The 20521-nt window shown below is 41.6% G+C and overlaps 2 long non-coding RNA genes across 2 annotated transcripts in view; one reads left to right on the top strand and one right to left on the bottom strand.

The window, feature by feature from the left end:
• The window catches only part of LOC132539767 (uncharacterized), a 35568-nt gene extending 29590 nt beyond the window's left edge, over window positions 1-5978 (top strand). Inside the window, exon 3 of the long non-coding RNA XR_009551067.1 lies at window positions 5639-5978. This is a non-coding gene — a long non-coding RNA (uncharacterized LOC132539767). The remainder of the gene's footprint in view (window positions 1-5638) is intronic.
• Window positions 1-20521, bottom strand: part of LOC132539768 (uncharacterized) — a 56350-nt gene that overhangs the window by 33354 nt on the left and 2475 nt on the right. The window lies entirely within an intron of this gene.

The following is a 20521-nucleotide window of genomic DNA, read 5'->3' as shown; positions in this document are numbered from 1 at the left end:
ATCCAACAACGACGACATCAATAACAACAACAATAATAACTACAACAACAACAAAAAAAAACAAAGGCAATAAAAGGAAAAATAAATAAATATAAAAAAAAATTAAAAAATAGGGACCAGGCTGTGGCGAACCTGGTTAAGTATCACATTACAGTGTGAAGGATCCGGATTCAAGCCCCTAGTCCCCACCTGCAGGGGGAAAGCTTCATGAGTGGTGAAGCAGGACTGCAGGTATCTCTGTCTCTCTCCCTCTCTGTCACTCTCCCCTACCCTCTCGGTTTCTGTCTCTATCTAATAAGTAAATAAATAAATAATAATTAAAACAAAATAACACAGAGAAGGTTTGTGGGTATTATGTTGCTATGGAAACCATAGACTAATTACCTAACAAGCCTCACAGATGAGAAAAGGTTAAGGTGTTGCTCTTCTGTTCCCGATCTGCATAGCCGGGGGCAGTGGGGGCCTGACTTATGACACTGCCACAGTCCCAGAGAGGGCAACCTGGACCTGAGAAGGGTAGATCTGTCTTGACAGACATCTTTGATAGTTGTTCCAGCTGGTCCCAGGTGTGCATAGATCTTAGACCTCTCTCTGAGGCCAGTGAACAGTGACCACTTGGGATCAGATCAGTAACTGGGTGAGGACAAGGCTGCAGGCAGAAGGTACAGTGACTGAAGTTAGGAGAAAAACCAAGTAAGTTGATCTTGGTCCCAGAAATATGAGCAGGAGTCCTCCTCAGAGACTTCTATTCTGTTCTAGTTGGCATTGACTTATGTGTGGTATAACAAGAAATATAAGCAGGGGCTGGGTGGTGGTGCACCTAGGTGAGCGCAGGTATTACAATGTACAAGGAGCCAGGTTTGAGCCCCCGGTCCCCACCTGCAGGGGGAAAGTTGTACGAGTGGTGAAGCAGGGCTGCAGGTGTCTCTTTGTCTCCCTCCTACTCTATTACCCCTTCCCTCTTGATTTCTGGCTGTCTCTATCCAATAAACAGAGATTAAAAAAAAGAAAAAAGAAAGATTAAAAAAAAAGAAATGTAAGTATATGTCCCTAGTTCCTGATACAAAAATCTTAAAAGCCTTGAAATTTCCCGAGTGACAGGACAAATCTGTTATTCACAAACAACCCGTTCTTAGCACACCTGAGTTTATACTGATGGGGTGACTTAGGTTGGGGCATTAAGTAAACTGTGAATGAGGCTAATTACCAGAAAGACCAAATGATTGGAAAATTGAACCATTTAACCTCATCCACTCATCCTTCAGTAAGAAAGGTATGGGTAGGGTTGCAGACTCAATTCTGCAAAAACTCTTGAAAAGACTTAAAAAAAAAAACCAAGAAAAAAAGTTAAAATATTTTACTTATTTATTTCAGTAAATAAAGACAGAGAGAAATCAAGAGGAGGTGGGGAGATAGAGAGGGAGAGTGACAGTCATCTACAGCACTGTTTTACCACTTATGAAGGTCTTCCCTGTAGGTCATGGCCAAGGGATTGAACCTGGGTCCTTATGCATTGTAGCATGTGCAGTCAACCAGGTGTGTCACCACCCATCCCCCAAAACAAGATTTTATTGAAGTTCTGGGCTGGTGAATGCACCCATGTACCAGAAGAGTGGTGGACCCTGGTCCATGGTGACAGACGACCCTATACTCTGGACCATTACCAGCCTCACCTTCTATATATCTTACTTGAATATTCATCTATAGCCTTATATATATATATATATATATATATATATATATATATATATATATATATATATAACAGGCAAATGACAGTAAGCATTTCTCTGAGTTCCATGAGCTGCTCTACCAAATTGATTAAAACTGAGGAGAGATTATGACCAAACTTTGGTTTGTGGCCAGTTAGCAGAAGCCCAGATGAAAATCAGAATTTGCGATTGGTGTCAATGTGGAGGCAGCCTTCTGGAACTGAGCTCTTAATCTGTGAAATCAGATGTTGGCATGGAGGATTTAGTAGTGGAATTCAGCTAACCTGTAGTATACCCAGTCAGTGTCTGCTGAGGATTAGAGAGTTGCTTGCCAGTGTTGGGAAGCACACATCAAACCATGACTCAGTACTGCTCCAGTGAGCATTGAAACCATACAGAGCTGAATTTGAGACGCCAGGTGGTAGCACACCTGGTTGAGCACACATGTTACAATGCACAAGGACCCAGGTTTGAGACCCCAGTCCCCACCTGCAGGAGGAAAGCTTTGCAAGTGGTAAAGCAGGGATGCAGGTGTCTCTCTCTGTCTCTTTCCCTCTCTTTCACCCGCTTCCCACTCAATCTCTGACTGTCTTTATCATTTTTTTTTTTTTTTAGCAGGCTTGTGGTGGTATGGGGGGGTATTGAACATGGGACTTCAGAGCCTTAAGCACGAGAGTGTCTCTATCCAAAGAATGCATTAAGATAAAAATTTTAAGCAAGAAGGAGGAAAACTAACAAACAAACATTGAATGTACTTATGCACATGGGGAATAGCGTCCCTTGTCATCTATTTTTGGTAGTGATATCTCCTCCCATCCTTTGAATTACAGTCCCAGCCCCACCCAGCACTATTTGCAGACTCCATCTTTTGTTTCAAAGTTTGGATATAATAGGACCAATCTAGGACAGGGTGTGGGGGGGGGAGGGAGTGGGCAGCCAGTGGCACACCTGGTTAGGTGCACGTTACCATGTTTAAGGTCCCAGGTTCAAGCCCCTGGTCCCCACCAGCAGGGGGACAAGTTTCATAAAACAGTGAAGCAGGGCTACAGGCATCTCTCTCTCTTCTTTTTTTTATATTTATTTATTCCTTTTTGTTGCCCTTGTTGTTTTATTGTTGTAGTTATTTTTATAGCTGTTGTTGTTGGATAAAACAGAGAGAAATGGAGAGAGGACCAATGAGATGGGACCAATCTATTTTTTATTTTGGGAGATGGGATCAATCTATTTTTTTCCCATTCACTTTTGCAGATATAGAAAAACTCTTTTTTGCTGAGCTGTGATGACCTAAGAATGGAGCTATCTGCACTGACCTGTGCCATCTTGGATGTAACACAGTTATCAGACTCCCCAAGAAGAAATGAACTTGGAGCTTAAAACCTCTCAGTCTTTGACTCAGGGTTTTTATTATTACTACTATACTACTATTCTTCTTCTTATTATTATTATTATTTTGTGAGCACTTTTGTTTTTTTTCAGTCTGAGTTTAAGACAAAGATGTAGATGGGCCTAGACCTCGAATAAATCCCTCTCTCCATTGTTACCGGTTATCTCTATTAGGAACAACAAAATAGAACCCTTTGTGGGCCCCCATAGGACCTTGCCCTCAACTTGGATCAACAACAGTAGAGAATGTTCCATCCTCTGAGGAAGGATGGACAACATATTCCATGCTACACCTGAGGAAGATGGGTCCTGATATTGGGGCAGCTTGGAATGTTCCTACGCATTACCACAGAATGTGAACTTGGATCTACAGGGATGCAGAGGTCACATAGGCTCCTAAGCTAAATATGGGCCCCAGATCACATCAAATTGATGGGGTTCATAGTAGTCAACAATATTTATACACCTTTCCCATATTTGGGAGCTACTCTCTTCCCTGATCCAGCTTTCTTGTCCTTTCTCCAGCCATGACAGCATCTCCCCAGACAATAACTTGGATCCACCTACATATCAGGTTTCAGGCTCAGGGGAAAAAAAACAAACTAATATAGTCATGGGCCCTTTGGAATATAACTTAAATAGGCCTACTAGCTATCTACAAAATGGAGACACACACACCCCCAACTTTTCATCTGCACTATTCCAACCTTTGGGTTCATGATAAGTCAATAATTTGTTTGGCTTTATATGTTAACTCTCTTTTCAGCCACCAGGTTCCAGATGCTAGCATGATGCCAACCAGACTTCCCTGAACAGACAACCCCACCAATGTGTCCTGGAGCTCCGATCCCCCAGAGCCCTGCCCCACTACGGAAAGAGAGAGGCTGGCTGGTAGTATGGATCAGCCTGTCAATGCCCGTGTTCAGTGGGGAAGCAATTACAGAAGCCACACCTTCCACCTTCTGCATCCCATAATGACCCTGGGCCCATACTCCCAGAGGGATAAAGAATAGGAAAGCTATCGAGGGAGGGGATGGATTACAGAGTTCTGGTGGTGGGAATTGTGTGGAGTTGTACCCCTCTTTTTTTTAAAGATTTTATTATTTATTAGTGAGAAAGAAAGGAGAGAGAGAGAACCAGACATCACTCTGGCACATGTGCTGCCAGTGATTGAACTCAGGACCTCATGCTTGAGAGTCCAGTGCTTTAGCCACTGCGCCACCTCCCGGACCATGAGTTGTACCCCTCTTATCCTATGGTTTTGTCAATGTTTCCTTTTTATAAATAAATTAAAATAAATAAAAATACATAAAACTCAGCTCACAAGATAGCCCAAAGCACCCCTCCCCACCATTGCAGATTATACATATAAATGTAATGCAAAGACCACAACAGCACCACTTGCTGGCCTACAATAACCAACACCATACATGCGAAAGCAAAGAGGTAAATAATATGCCTCAAATAGAGAGAAGAAAATCAGATAAAATCCAAGAAATTCCACATGCAGAGAGTCAATCAGAGACAAACTATAGAAAGCTTATGAGAACTCTACAAGAATTTAAGCAAGAGTTGAAAGAACATTTTAGTTTGCAATTTGCTAAGAAGCTACAAAGCATAAAAGAAGAACTTCAAGCAGAGTTCACTAAGCAGTTAAGCAGCATGAAAGAAAAATTTCAAACAGAACTGCAAGGACTGAAAGATACCTTTAGTGCAGTTGAAACTCAGGTAGAAGACTTAGGAAATAGACTCACACATACAGAAGAAAGAATTTACAATCTAGAAGACACAATCAGCCCACTCTTTAAATTCAAAGATGAGGGCGAGGAAAGGTTTAGAAAGAATGAAGCTACTCTCTGTGAAATTGCAGACTCCATAAAAGGTCGAATATACGAGTTATAGGGATAACTGAGGAGGTAGACTGGGTCAAAGGCCCAGAGGTAATTTTCAGAGACATTTTAGATGAAAACTTCCCTTACCTAGGCAATCCTCAGTTCATATTTACTACAGAGGCAGACCGATCACCCAGGTTCACAAATCCAAAATGACCAACACCAAGGCACATTATTATAAAATTATCAAAACTCAACGATAAGGAAAAATTTTCACAGGCTGCTAGGGAAAGGAAATAAGTTACATTCAAAGGGAGAGATATCAGACTTTCATCAGATTTTTCTTCACAAGCCCTAGAGGCAAGGAGAGAGTAGAATGACATACTCAAGGCACTAAAGGAGAGGGAATTTCATCCACAAATTTTTCTTTGTTCTGCCACTATAGGCCTGCCTTTGTCAGCCAACAATTTAATGATGTTTCCCTTTATAACATCACCCATGCCACAGACATCCCTTACTACCCCCAAAGTCAAATGGTTGTTGAGAAGGCCTGCCAAATGCCTAGGCTCAATTAAGTAAAGAAAGAAATAAGGGGAGATACATCCCCCCAATATTCAGTTGGCTAAGGCACCAAACCTCCTTTTCTATAAAAAATTTGAATCAGATGCCCTGCTAACCACGGGAAGCATATTGTTTGTGTTTCTTTCACAGGAATCCCAGGAAAAACCATCTAGACCTCTGCACACTTTGACATCGCCCACTAGACGGCATGACTACAGGGGCACATCCCCGAAACCCATAATATGACCTGACACGATCTGAAGAACCTGATTCACAGACTCCAAAGAACAGAACTTTCTTACTGCATGTCTGCCCTTCCTGCTTCTGCTTTGCCTGTCACGTTTTGGCAGTTCCAGCTCACTTTCTACAGAAAAGTGGAATTCCAGTGGCTGACCTTCCCCATGGAGATAGACATGCAGTGTTTCATCCCTTGGCATTTCTCCCCCTAGTCACCTACTTTGGACTGAGACTTCTATTGGACTTGCTAGTATACCCTTTGGACACTTTACACAATTTAACAGCAGCTTCTTTCCCTTTACGCTGCTGGTTTTTCAAAGACTGACCCGGAGTAGTTCATGGACTTTGCAGACTGTTGCCTTGAGGACTATACAATGCCAAATAGCCCCTCCGCTTGGCAGGCCATGCCATCCCGCCTACAGGTCCTGTCCTTTGAGGCGGAAAACGCCCTTCCCTCATTACTAGGTCCTTCCCTCAGAGGCAGGAGACGCCCCCAGTGCAGGAGATGCCCCCAGAGACAGGAAACGCCCCCTTGCCCAACAGCCTTCCCTTGGCATCACACTGGCTCTTACTGCTCCCCTACTTGTCCCTTCCTGTTTTGTTATAGCATTCAGGTTTATGCCCAAAAGGTTTCTGCTCACCCCTACACTACTATTCCTCTGTCACAGATGGAGTCTTTTACAGACATTGACCCATCTTAATGCGATGACCAGACAGAAAGATAGGTAAAGATGTAGAAATATTGTGAGGAGATGGTGGAGCCTGGCAGAGCTTAACCTATGAGATGAGTCCCTCCAGGTAAGTCTCTCCCTCTACAGAGGGGTTGAGTACAGGGGGGACACATAAATCTCACAAGGTTGGCGGCCATGTAAGTCTTCCCTCCCCCACGAAAACATCCTACATCTTCCACCTGAGCATGACATTCCTTAAAAACATTTAAGCTTGCTCCACTCTAAATTTCCTATACTGTGGCCACTAGATATAAGGAAAGGGGGAGATGCTAGGAAATTGTACAGATGCAGTCACATCTGCCATGTTGTCCCCTCAGGCTATTGCTAGTTCCTGCGAGAGTTGGGACATTCTCAGAGTGCCTTTCCCAACCAATCCTGTCCCGGCTCATTACTCCCAGTTTTTGCCCTATAAAGCCCTTCTTCTGCCCCTCGCTCTTTTGCCTGCTTTTCACTTTGGTGATTAGACGCAGGGAAGGTTGCTGCACGAGGTGGCCATTTTGGCTAGCTCCACATGGCCCTAACCACTGCGCTCTCACCCAACTCTGAGGTGCCCGCACGAATAAAGAATTGTGTTCCCTCTCTGCTCCAGATCTCCTCTCTCTCTCCTCCACATCGCAGCATGACAATTAACACTAAAGACATATTTGGAGAATTCACCCCATGGGCAAGGGAAAAAAAAGCAAGATTGAACAAGTGGGACTACATCAAATTAAAAAGCTTCCATACATCAAAAGAAAACTCCATAAAGATAAACAGGAAACCCAGTAAATGGGAGATCATATTTGCACATCATACTTCAGACAAGCACCTGATATCAAACATCTATAAAAAAAACTCATTCAGCTCAACAAAAAGAAAAAGAACAACCCAATAAAAAATTGGGCAGAGGACATGCATAGACAGTTTTTCAAAGAAGAGATACGCATGGCCCACAAACATACGCAGAAATGCTCTAATTCACTTATCACCAAAGAAATGCAAATTAAAACCACACTGAGATACCACTTCACACCTGTAAGACTGTCCTTCATCAACAAAACAGGAGAAGATAAATGTCGGAAAGGATGTGGAGAGAAAGGAACTCTAATATACTGCTGGTGAGAATGCAAAATGGTACAAACATTATGGAAAGCAGTATGGAGAATCCTTAAGCAAATACAAATGGAAATATCTTATGACCCAGCAATTCCACTCCTAGGCATTTATCCAAAAGAGATAATATCACTAATTTGAAGGGATATATGTACCCCCATGTTCATAGCTGCATTATCTACAATAGTAAAAATTTGGAAGCAACCAAAATGTCCCTCCACAGATGACTGGTTAAAAAAGTTATGGAACATGTACTCAATGGAGTACTACTCAGCAATAAAAAAGATGATTTCCTATCCTTTGGGATAAAATGGATGGAACTTGAGAACAGTATTCTTAGGGAAATAAGCAAAGAGGTAAAGGAAAGCTACAGAATGGTCTCCCTCATATGTGGAATTTAGAGAACTGAACACACATACTTAAAATAAACAACCAGATACAACACAACCTGTTGGTATGCATGAGACCCCTTCTGTTTCATTTGGTTTAAATCCCCCCTGCTTAACACTATTCTATTTACATAACCACTGCATTCTATTTACATAACCACTGTTAACAAGCACCACCCTCCCTCCAGGGCATTGGTGGTTCAGTGATAGGATTCTCGCCTGCTCCGCCCCCTCCTTGTCACACTCTGATTTTCACCAGTCACTTTTCTCTCCACCCTCTCTATGTCACATCCTGTTTCCACCCTACTTGGCAAGTACATATAAAGACAGCATTGTGAGTTTTAGGGGACCTTTAGTTTAGCTTAGCTTGGCTTAAATTGTGCTGCGTCCTGCATGAATAAAGAGATACTGCCTACAGCTTAACCATGAGTCCCTGGTCGTCTGTTACCCGCCCGTGAAGCCAGCCCGGCGAAAACAACATAGCCCGTCAAAAACAACAACAACCCATATTTAAATTGGGAAAACTGTAGTGTTTTCCTAGGGGTGAGGGGGAGGGCACAGACTTTTGGTGGTGGGGAAGATGTGAGAATCTAGTCCTACCACTATTTAGTCCTATCAACAGTAATGTGACGTGGTGGGGGGGTGGATAGTTTTAATATCTCAAGTTCCCTAACTGCCTAGACCATAGCACAAATATTAGCTTTTACTAATATTTATATTAGATTTGCAAAATGATGAATGGATTAATTGTTCATGGATCTCTAAAAATGTATCTGAAAATATAGCTCTGCAAACATCTAAATCCACTATAGCTTTAGGCCAGATAGGTCAAGAACTTTTGACCTTGTAAGTATTTAAAATACAAAGAGGTTCAGATACCACTAAAAGGGATCAAAGCATAGTGAAGTCAAATATATTAATATAGATACTAAACCCCCCAACTGGCCTGGTTATAATAGTTAATTATTGATATTTTAACTCTCTCTAAGACTATAAGAAATCTCTTGATGCTCTTTAAGACCCGCATTTCTCCTAGTCCTGGTACCTCTAGGACATGCCCCTACGTCTTGATTCTCTGTGATTCCTTACTGCCATACCAACTTTGTCGACGTCAACCAAATTGCTGCTGGTGCTGCCACCTCGCATTATGCTGTTATTGAAATCCTACTGTGGACTACAACCAGCGATACTGGCTTGAGAAGTCAACTTCGCAACTCTTCAAATCTGGTGAGATCTTTCCTAACACATGGGACTACCTACATCCAAGTTAGATGGCATGTTATTTAACGAAGTAACAGATACCAGATTAGGCTAGGGTTTAGGGTACTGGATACAGGTGTACACGTATCCATAAACAAGTGGCAATCATATAACTCAAAGTCAAAGTGCTCAATAATGGTTTCAAGTGCCTAAAGAAGACATCAAAAATTCTGTAATTGATTGGATTTAGACCAAATTAGCAGGACAGCCTAGCAGAAAGCCCAGAGAAGACAGATCCCCAAACCTAACTCTGGTTGGGCTTAACAAATGTACTCAATGCCCAAATAACTGAGAGAAAATCTAAGACAATCAGATAAAGAAAGAACTACACAAGTTGGATGAAGGCAAGAGACCAGCCCACTTAGCAATGGCCTGGTCAATATCACACCACCTGATCACCTGGGGCCCTAGTTAGGGAATTCTTGGATTCCCATACACATACGATGGGCCTTGACCTCTAAAGGGTCCCTCTCTCCACAACCACTGGTCGCTTCCATAGGGAACAGTGTCATGTGGGCCCTTCCAGGACCTTCGCTCTACCATAAAGCAATGATGGTAGGGACAGCCCCAGTCTCTGAAGGGAACCTGGGGGTATCCTGCCCTGCCACTTGAAAAAGACTGGTCCTGAAATGAGTGCAGCCTGCAATGTTCCTCAGATGTGACCATGAGCTCTAAGCTCAGACCAATAAGGACTTAGAAGTTACACAGCCTGTGGTGCTAAATATAAATATGTATTTACATATGGGCCCTGGAGCATGTGGATGGAGGTAAATAGTTAGTTTTAGCCACAGATTTTTTTTTTTATCAGAATGGGAGCTACTCCCTGCCCTAAGCCAACTTTTTAGCCCTTTTCTCAACTCTGACACCATTCTCTCAGACAATATTCTCATCCAACCTCAGGCTAGCTACCAAACTACTATAGTTGTATGTCCTAGGAACATGCTTAAAATGGTTCCCAAGCTTTCTTCTACCCTAAAATCTCTAATCTCATTTGCTCTAATCCTACTTCTTGGTTCCTGTTCATTAACCATCTTGTCTCAATTTATGTCATACCACTCTCTAGACACCAAGTTACAGATGCTACCATGACTGTACCCTGACTTCTCTGGGCAGACAACCTCACCAATGTGTCCTGGACCCTCGCATCTTCAGAGCTCTGGTTCATTAGGGAAAGACAGAAACAGGCTGGGGGTATGGATTGACCCATCAACACCCAAGCTCAGCAGAGAAGCAGCTACAGAAGCCAGAACTCCTACTTTTTTGCTCCCCATAAACGGCCTTGATCCATACTCCCAGCAGGGGGAGAAGTGATAGGATGAAGATAAGAGGACTCTGCACTCCAGCTCCATCAGCACCCAGAGAGAAAAAAAAGGAGAGGTTACATATGGAGGTAGTTATGATGTCATGAGTGGCTTAGAGGGGAAGAGAGGATTGAATCAGAAAAAGAAGGGGCAACTATGCGTAAATGTGGACAGATAGTTGTAGAGAAGATGGTTGGCCCTTGTCTACAACTTTAGGGGAACTGTGGTGGATTGCAGTGGGGAGAGTGAAGAGTCAGAACTGTCAGCATGTAGTTTTGTAATATAAAAACAAAATAAATAAAGTGAACATATATAAATATATATGCACACATCACATATACAAGCAGGTTCCAAACTCACAGGAGTTCTCCAGAGAAATGATGATTTTAAAAAATTAGAATTCCTTAAAACTTTCCTGGGAGTCTTCTACTGCACTTGGCTTCCTTTTTTTTTTTTTTTTAATGTGAATTTATTGATTTATCTATTTATTTATATTATGAGAAAGAGTGAGAGAGGAAGGAGAGAGAGGAGCAGAGCACTGTTTATCTTTGTCATAAGAGGGAGGTAGGGGTTGAATCTGCTGTCTATCTCTGGGACTTAAAATTGCTCTAATAGGCAAATATTTCTCTCTCTCTCTCTCTCTCTTTCGCCTGTGACATTTTCATCTCAAAATTCTAACTTACTTTTTTGAAATATATATTCTTCTGAATTTGTAAGCCCCTGAGAAAGTAAAAGCTATCTAAGAACAATCTTCTATTGTCTTGTTTTCTTTTGAAGAAGCAAGGTGGCAAGTTGCTTTGAGGTGTTGGAAGTGGGAAAATAGTGGTAGGGAGACTATTTTCCTTGTACCTCAAATCTTGCAGGCCCAGAATTAAAAAAAAATTTTTTTTTCCTCCAGAAAATTTAGCACTTACAATGCAGACAGAAGTAGACCCAGGAGGCCCAGAACTAGAAGTAAATGTGGGTTTTCAGTGTTATTCTTGTCTTTGCTAGGCCAATCACTCCTCCTCGTTGTTCTCCCTGCCTGTAGCAGATTATCTTTTAAAGGGTAACTCCTTGCTGAAGCAGAGCTGCTGTCTGCAGGTGGAATGCCTGTATTCCAGATCCCTGTCTAGCCAGCTCGCTGCTTGCTTAGGTTGGGCATGAGTGTGTGCCCTGTGGGCGTGAGCCCTTTCTCCACACCATTTGGCTGGTGGCTACAATGCTAATGAGATGCCTGTAGGGAGCTACAGAAGCTTTGACGGCAGATGGTGGAAGGTTAGGTTTTTATTTCTCTCACTTCACTGTTATTTTCTAGAAGAAAAAAAAAGTTCAAACCGATGTACCACTGTCTTGCTGATTCTTTGTCAAAGCTTCACATTAATTTTCTAAATCCTTTTCATCTGACCTCCCTCTAATCATAGACTGAGCAAGCAAAGCTTTGCAAGACAATAGCCGATCATTTAGTTTCTTCTCTTCCCTCTGCTCCCGCCATACAGTCTGTACAATTATTATTATTTTTTTACACGAAGAAATATTTTACATTTTCTCTGAACCTACAGAGATAACATATAGCAAGTCTATGAGTGTTACTGATAACGGGTAATTGCATTTTCTTACTGATGTGGGAAAGATTTATTATGTTTTGGGTCACTCATTTAAGTTCCTTCTATCAACAGATGAAAATACAAAAGAAGAAAGAGAAGGGGAATAAGAAGAAAGAGAGAGAGAGAGAGAGAGAGAGAGAGAGAAAGGAAAGTGACAGGAGTCAACAAAAAGAATCACACTACTGCTCAATGAGCACCTTCAACATTCCGGGCACCAAGGTAAGCAATGTAGGGACATCAATGTATTTACATTAACCCTTTAAGTAGGTAATGCCAGTATCCTCATTTTACAGATGAGAAGAATGAGACCTGGAGAAAGAAACTTGTCCAAGGAAATGAAAGAATTAAACTTTAAAGTTGTTGCTTTGAAATGATAGATTCTTCTGTTATCCTCACTGACTTCTACCTATTTGCATTAGTTGCTTGTATTAGAACTCTGGGATATTTTTCCTGATCCCAAACCCTTCTCTGGAGACCAGATGTGGAAAGGCTCTTTTATGGTGACAGAGTCCAACAGCAGGTAAGGAGGCCTGATGATCTGACCCACCACTGAGCGAATGAAGAAGTCAAGGTTCAGTGAGGATATTTCAATGACCTATTGCTGTGGCTTGAGCCACAAAATCATTGGCTTATTCCCTATTCAGTGGGCCAGGTCTCTGGGCAGAGCTTGGCAGTGCAGTCTCTGGATTGTTCCAGGTTGACTGAACTGGGTATCCTCTCATACATTTGGATTCTTGGGGCTGTTGTGGGCTCCCTGCCCAACAGCTCAGCCTAGACTTTACATGATAGCCCAGGGTGGCAAGACAGCAAATGGCTTCCCTCCAGAATTGGAACAGTGCCCCTTCTGTTTCCTTCAGAGTGTTAGTTCCAAAGCCAGCCCATATCCAAGAAGAAGGAAGGGAAGAGTCCTGGCATTTTGATGAGAGGAACAGCTTGTGCATTCAAAGATGGCCTGTTTCTGACTCTCTGTGCAGACTGTGGCCATGGCTGATATCCAAATATTAGACCAATGTCACAGACAATTCTTCTGTAGCAACTTTCTTGGGAAGGAAACAACTCCTTTTAGAAGCTGCATTCTGGGAAGACTGCTTTCTTTTTTAATTTTATTTATTTATTTTTAATATTTATTTATTTATTCCCTTTTGTTGCCCTTGTTGTTTTATTGTTGTAGTTATTGATGTTGTTGTTGTTGGATAGGACAGAGAGAGAAATGGAGAGAGGAGGGAGAGACAGAGAAAGGGAGAGAAAGATAGACACCGGCAGACCTGCTTCACCACCTGTGAAGCAACTCCCCTGCAGGTGGGGAGCCGGGGGCATGAACCGGGATCCTTAAGCTGGTCCTTGTGCTTTGTGCCATCTCCGCTTAACCCACTGAGCTACAGCCTGACTCCCCTCTGAAGAGACTTCTGCAGGTGTGGCTAGAGTAACAGCAGACTCACTCTCACCAGTCAGTTAGAAAAAAACAATGAAAATAATCTGAAAACTCAACAAAATATGACCAGGTGAATACAAACACACCAAGAAACTCACCAAACCACAGGTGAATACAAACACAAGTGGCTTGTGGACAGAAAAGGGGTGAAGGGAGAGATTCCCAGGACTAAAAAGTTGTACTCAGGGATGACGCCAAACTGGGAGATTAGCAGCTGAGGCACACCACTTCTGGGTTCAAGTTAAACAACAATGGTCAAAATGAAAAAACAAACAAAAAAACGAAAAACTCACAATTTACAACCGTGACTTCTTTAGTTTCCAGTACTGTTATGTACCTCCATCCCCCATCCCCCCCAGGCCAGAACTGCAGTAGAAAGACCCTATACTGACATCAAAGACACTAAACTGGCCTGATGACACAGGATAAAGTCTCCCCTGTTTCACCAAGATATATAAACAGGGAAATCCAACATCTTCACCACAGGTCTTCTTACTGTCACAATAATGAAAGCCACGCTAAATGCAGAAACTGAGGAATACGTAGACAGCAATGACAGAAACCCTAAATGATCAGACAGACACAGATCTAGAAAAAATGATGAAGAGAGAGTTCAGAAAACTAATTATTAAATCAATTAAAGAAACTTAGGATTCAAGAACTCAGGGATCATTTACCAAGGAATTACAAAGTACAGGAAAAAACAAACACCAGTAACAACAACAAAAAGCAGAACTGCAGGGCCTAAAGGACACTCTGAATGCAGTTCAGGTTGAAGTAAGGGGCCTTGGAAGTTGACTTAATCAGGTGCAGGAGAGAATTTCTTTTTTAAAATTTTATTTATAAAATGGAAATATTAACAAGACCATAGGTTAAGAGGGGTACAATTTCACACAATCCCCACCACCAGGGCTCCATATCCCATCCCCTCCCATGAAAGTTTTCCTATTCTTTATCTCTCTGGGAGAATGGACCCAGGATCATTATGGGGTGCAGAAGTTGGAAGGTCTGGCTTCTGTAATTACTTCTCTACTGAGCTCATGCATTGGCAGGAGGAGAGAATTTCAGCACTAGAAGACACAACTATCACACTTAGTGAATGTTAAACTCTTGGAAAGAGTAAAGGTTTAGGGAAAATGAAGCACTTCTCCATAGCAGACTCCATCAGAAAGATGAACATCAGAGTTATTGGGATACCTGATGAAGAAGAAAGGGAGAGAACATATTCAAAGAAATTTTAGCAGAAATATTAACATACCTGAACAATCCTCAAAATGTAGAAATACAAGAGTGAACCCACAGCTAAAATCCTGAATCCAAAATGACACACACCAAGAAACATCAACCAGGGACAAGGAAGAAATACCACAGGCTTCAAGGGAAAGGAAGAAAGTCACATACAGAGGCAGAACCATCAGACTTTCATCAGATTTTTCTTCACAAACCCAAAGGCAAGGAGGGAGTAGAATAGCATATTTAAAGTATTAAGAGAAAAGAATTGCCAGTCATGAATACTGTAACTGTTAAATTATCCTTCAAATATGAAGGAGAAATAAATATTAGATCTTTTCTAATATTCAGAAACTGAAGGAATTTGCCACTACTAGTCCTGCATTGCAAGAATTACTGAAAGGAGTCCAACATGAAAAGAAGCAAAGAAATTTCAACTTTCAATGATATGATCAGTATTAGACTAGAACCAGGGTACAACGACAACAATACGGGAAAACAGACACAGGAAAGGGGAGAGCAAAATAGAGCAAGACAGTCCTATGTTGGTGAACCAAACCCAACTTAAATAAATTCTTATAGATATTGTAAGTTATTCACAATATTCATGATAACCACAAAACAAAATACAGCATGAAGACAAAAAGGAAACATACAGTAGGCGAGGCCATCATAAAAAAAAAAAAGTCCACATAAAGTAACACACAGAAACAAACAGGAAAAAGATTCAACAGCATAAAACAACAGCATCAAAACAAAAGACAGAAAGGCTATAAGCAAACCACATTTATCAATAATTACTCTAAATGTGAATGGCTTAAATTCACCAGTCAAAAGACTCAGAGTCACTGAATGGGTTAAAAAGTTAGGTTCATCTATTCTGTGTCTGCAGGAAACACACATCCAAAATAAAGACAAAGAGAAGCTCTGGGTTATAGGCTGGAACAAGGTATTCCAAGGCAATAATGCAAACAAAAGGACAGAAACAGACATTCTAATATCAGATAAATTTGACTTTCAGGCAAAGAAGATAAAAAGAGACAGACAGGGTCCTGCAGATTGGCGAGAGAATCAGTCCATCAGGAGGATTTAACCATCGTAAATATATATATATGCTCCCAATATGCATGTACCTAAATATATATAAAACAGGTACTTAATAACCTTTAATTAAGGAAGACTTTGACAGCAGCACAGTACTACTTGGAGACCACAACACACCACAGCAAGAGACAGATCATCAGGACAAAATGTCAACAAGGAAATAGAGGCCTTAAATAATGTCATAGATGAGATGAACTTCATAGATATATTCAGATCCTTTTTTTTAAAAAATTATATTTATTTATTTTCCCTTTTGTTAACCCCCTTTTTTAATTGTTGTTGTAGTTATTGTTGTTGTTAGATAGGACAGAGAGAAATGGAAAGAAGAGGGGAAGACAGAGAGGGGGAGAGAAAGAGAGACACCTGCAGACCTGCTTCACCGCCTGTGAAGTGACTCTCCTGCAGGTGGGTAGCCGGGGCTCAAACCAGGATCTTTATATGGGTCCTTGTGATTCCCTCCACTTGCATGCTTAACCCAGGGCGCTACCACCTGACTCCCTATTCAGACTCTTTTATTCCCTGTTGGTATGTTCCCTTCCCCCCGACCTTTGAGAAGAACTGGTTTGCCCCTTGCTACTTTCCCGCCCCTCTTTCTCCCCGCCCCCTATGCTAAGGATGGGCAGAGTCCCAGCAGCAGCAGGGGAGAGAGGATGATGGAGAAAAGCACATGGTGTGGTTATTTGCCCGTTCGTGAATAAAGATATACAGCTTCTCAGCCCAGCCATGTGTCCCCAAGTCTCTGTTACCCACCCGTGAAGGCAGCTCGGTTAAAACAACAATTCCCCGGCCCCCATACATTCTTTTCAAGTACACATGTAACATTCTCAAGTACTGACCATGTGTTGGGACACAAAGACAGCCTTAATAAATACTTGACTATTAAAATCATAAAACGTATCTTGGGGGAGTCAGCAGTAGTGCAGTGGGTTAAGCACACGGACTAATCACAAGGACTGGTATAAAGATCCCAGTTTGGCCAGGCTCCCCACCTGCAGGGGAGTCACTCCACAAGTTGTGAAGCAGGTCTGCAGGTGTCTGTCTTTCTCTCCCCCTCTCTGCCTTCCCCTCCTCTCTCCATTTCTCTCTGTCCTATCCAACAATGACGACATCAACACCAACAACATAATAACTACAACAATAAAACAACAAGGGCAACAAAAGGGGGAAAATTATAAAAAAAAAGGTATCTTTGCAGACTGAGGTGGTAAGGTTTGAAATCAACCACAAAAAGAAACAAAGGATACAAAATCAATACACATAAATCTGTGGCATTTCTGTACACAAGGAGTCAGAAGAAAGGGAAATAACAGTCTTAATCCCATTTACAGTTGAACCCCAAATGATAAAATACCTTGGGGTAATTCTCATGAAGGAGGCAAAGAGATAATAATAGGACATTGCTAAAAGAAATAGAGAATGGCACAGAGAAGGGGTAGAACATACCTTGTTCCCGATTGGAAGAATAAACATAATAAAAATGCTATTCTACCAAATGCAATCCACAATTTCAGTGCAATCCCTATCAAACAAGATGTCGAAAAATTTGTGTGGAACCACAAAAGGCCACAAATTGCCAAAGTACCTCTGACAAAAAAAAAGAAAAATATGGAAGTATCATGCTCCTCAATGTTTTTACTATTTTTACTATTACACAGCAATAGTGATCAAAATATGGTACTGGAATAAAAATGGACTCTTGGATCAATGTAGTAGAATCCAAAGCCAAAAAATGAGCACTAATGTATAACAAAGGGGCCAAAACCATTCAGTGGGGTCAAGAAAGTCTCTTCAACAAATAGGGCTGGGAAAATTGGACAGCCACCTGTAGAAAAGTGAAACCTGACATCATACACCAAGTTCAAATCAAACTGGATTAAAGATCTAGATGTTAGACCAGAAACTCTAAAATTTATAGAAGAAAATGTCAGTGAAATTTTGCAGGACCTTCACATCAAAGATGTATTTTGAAGACTCAAGCCCTTGGACATGGAAAATGAAAACAAGAGTAAATAAATGGGACTATATGAAACTAAAAAGCCTGTATACATCGAAAGCAAAGTACACAAGGATAACAAGGCACCTATGTAAACAGAAGATATTTGCACATCAAAAATCAGACAAGTGACTAGTATCAAACATTTATACAGAAATGGTAGAGATGTACAAAAGAAGAAGAAGAAGAAGAGGAGGAGGAGGAAGAAGAAGAAAGAGAAAAAACCTAATAAAAAAGCAAGCCAAAGAACTAAACAGTTTTCTAAAGAAGTGTTACACATGGCCCACAGACACAGGAAGAAATGTTCTTCTTCACTTATCATTAGAGAATTGCAAACTAAAACTACGCTGACTTACCATCTCACAAGAATGGCTTACAACAACAAACCATGAAATGACAGGTGTTGGTGAGGTTGTGGAGAAAAAGAAACTGTCACACTACCGGTGGGAATGCAAACTGGTGCAGCCCCTTTGGGAGACTATATGGAGAGTTCTTAAACAAATAAAAATGAAATGACCTTATGATCCAGCAATGCCACTCTTGAGCACTTATCCAGTGGACACTCAAAGACTAATTAGAAGAGCCCTATGCACTCTTATGTTCATGGATGCATTATTCACAATAGCCAAAGAGTGGAAGCAGCCTAAATACCCATCAACAGGTGACTGGCTAAAGAAGCTATAGGCCAATAGCACAGCTATATACAAGATACTGGGTATTGTACAGCAAACCATAACAAAGGGACTTTTCAAAGTTAACCCAATTAACAAATAAAGTGATGATAATATTAACTATCGATTGTCTTTTTGAACCCTAAGACAGCAGGAACCTCACATCTCCACTATAGAGCCCCTACTTCCCCCAGTCCTGGAACCCTTGGATAGGGCCCACTTTCCTGTATGCATCTCCCAATCCAAACCAAATAATATTGCATCCGCCGATCACAACCTAACCAAAGCAACGATTGCCACCTCAATATGCTTCACCTCAGACTGTATCCAGAGACTTCACGTGTGGAATGACAACCCTTCAACTTCATTACTCGGGTGAGACCGTTCCTTTTATAGTACACTCTAATTTCATCTCAGGTAGTTCACTTTCTAACAAAGTCCCATAATCTAGATATACACCAGTTTCTGTGAGAGAGAGCTTATGTGCACACGTATCCATAAACTACTGCAAAATATATACCTGAAAGCAGAAGTACACTATAGAGTTTGCAGTGAGTACCTCCCTAACACTTCCTCTCCACTATTCCAAGCTTGGGATCCATGATTGCTCAACAAATTGTTTGGCCTCATATGTTAACTCTCTTTTCAATCACCAGGTTCCAGATGCCACCAGGATGCTGGCTAGGCTTCCCTGGATTGAAGACCCCACCAATGTGTCCTGGAGCTCAGCTTCCCCAGAGACACACCTTACTAGGGAAAGAGAGAGGCAGACTGGGAGTATGGACCGACCAGTCAACGCCCATGTTCAGCGGGGAAGCAATTACAGAAGCCAGACCTTCTACCTTCTGCAACCCACAATGACCCTGGGTCCATGCTCCCAGAGGGCTACAGAATGGGAAAGCTATCATGGGAGGGGGGGGATTATGGGGATTGGGTGGTGGGAATTGTGTGGAGTTGTACCCCTTCTACCTTATGTTTTTGTTCACTAATCCTTTCTTAAATAAAAAATTAAAAAAAAAAAGCTATAGGAATACTTCTCTGAAATAATAAAAAATATATATATATTGTCTCTTTTAGGACAAACAGGATGGAATTGGAAGTGATTATGCTTAGTGAAATAAGAGATGAAAGACAATTGCCAAATGGTCTCACTCATATGTGGAATCTAAAGATCTGATTCACTTGAACTTCCCAAAAAGGGAAAAAAGAAAAGAAACAAAAGAAAAGAAAAACAGAAGCAAGCAATTGTTTCTAAGATTTGTGAGAACTATGGTGGTTATCTTTGGGAGGTTGAAGGGTGGGTTACAGAACTTTAGTGCTGGGTGTAGTATGGAGCTATACATTATAATCTTACAGTCTTGTAATAGATTAGTAACAAATTTGTAAAAAGTTACATTCTGTCTGAGTTCTTCTGCCTGTAACATGTAAATATGAAGGTATTTTAAGAAGGGATGGGGATTGGTATCAGTCACCTGTTTCTTTGGCCTTCAGGGTTATTGCTGGGGTTTGGTGCCTGCACCACGAGTCCACTGCTCCTGGAGGCTATTTTACCCCCTTTTTGTTGCCCTTGTTGTTATTATTTTTTTTTTATCATTGTTGTGGTTATTCTTATTGCTGTCATTAATGTTGTTGTTGGACAGGACAGGGAGAAATGGAGAGAGGAGGGAAAGACAGAGAGGGAGAGAGAAAGAGATATCTGCAGACCTGCTTCACCGCCTGTGAAGCGACTCCCCTGCAGGTGGGGAGTCAGGGGCTTGAACCGGGATCTTTATGATGGTCCTTGTGCTTAACCCGCTGCGCTACCGCCCAACCTCCCACCTATTTCTATAAGATGAACCCAGTACCCACATTCCACACTAGGGAGGCAACCGCCACCACCCCCCCCCCCACACACACACACACATCTTAGTCTGGGTAGGTTATACATTCTCTTTGTAAAAAGAGAACCCAATGCAAAACTAAGGGAGCAGAGGGTATTGGCCGCTACAACAACAACAAAGGGGTGAT

Source organism: Erinaceus europaeus, chromosome 8, assembly GCF_950295315.1.
Source record: "Erinaceus europaeus chromosome 8, mEriEur2.1, whole genome shotgun sequence".
Lineage (NCBI taxonomy): Eukaryota > Metazoa > Chordata > Mammalia > Eulipotyphla > Erinaceidae > Erinaceus > Erinaceus europaeus.
This window is presented reverse-complemented; position numbering and strand designations above follow the sequence as displayed.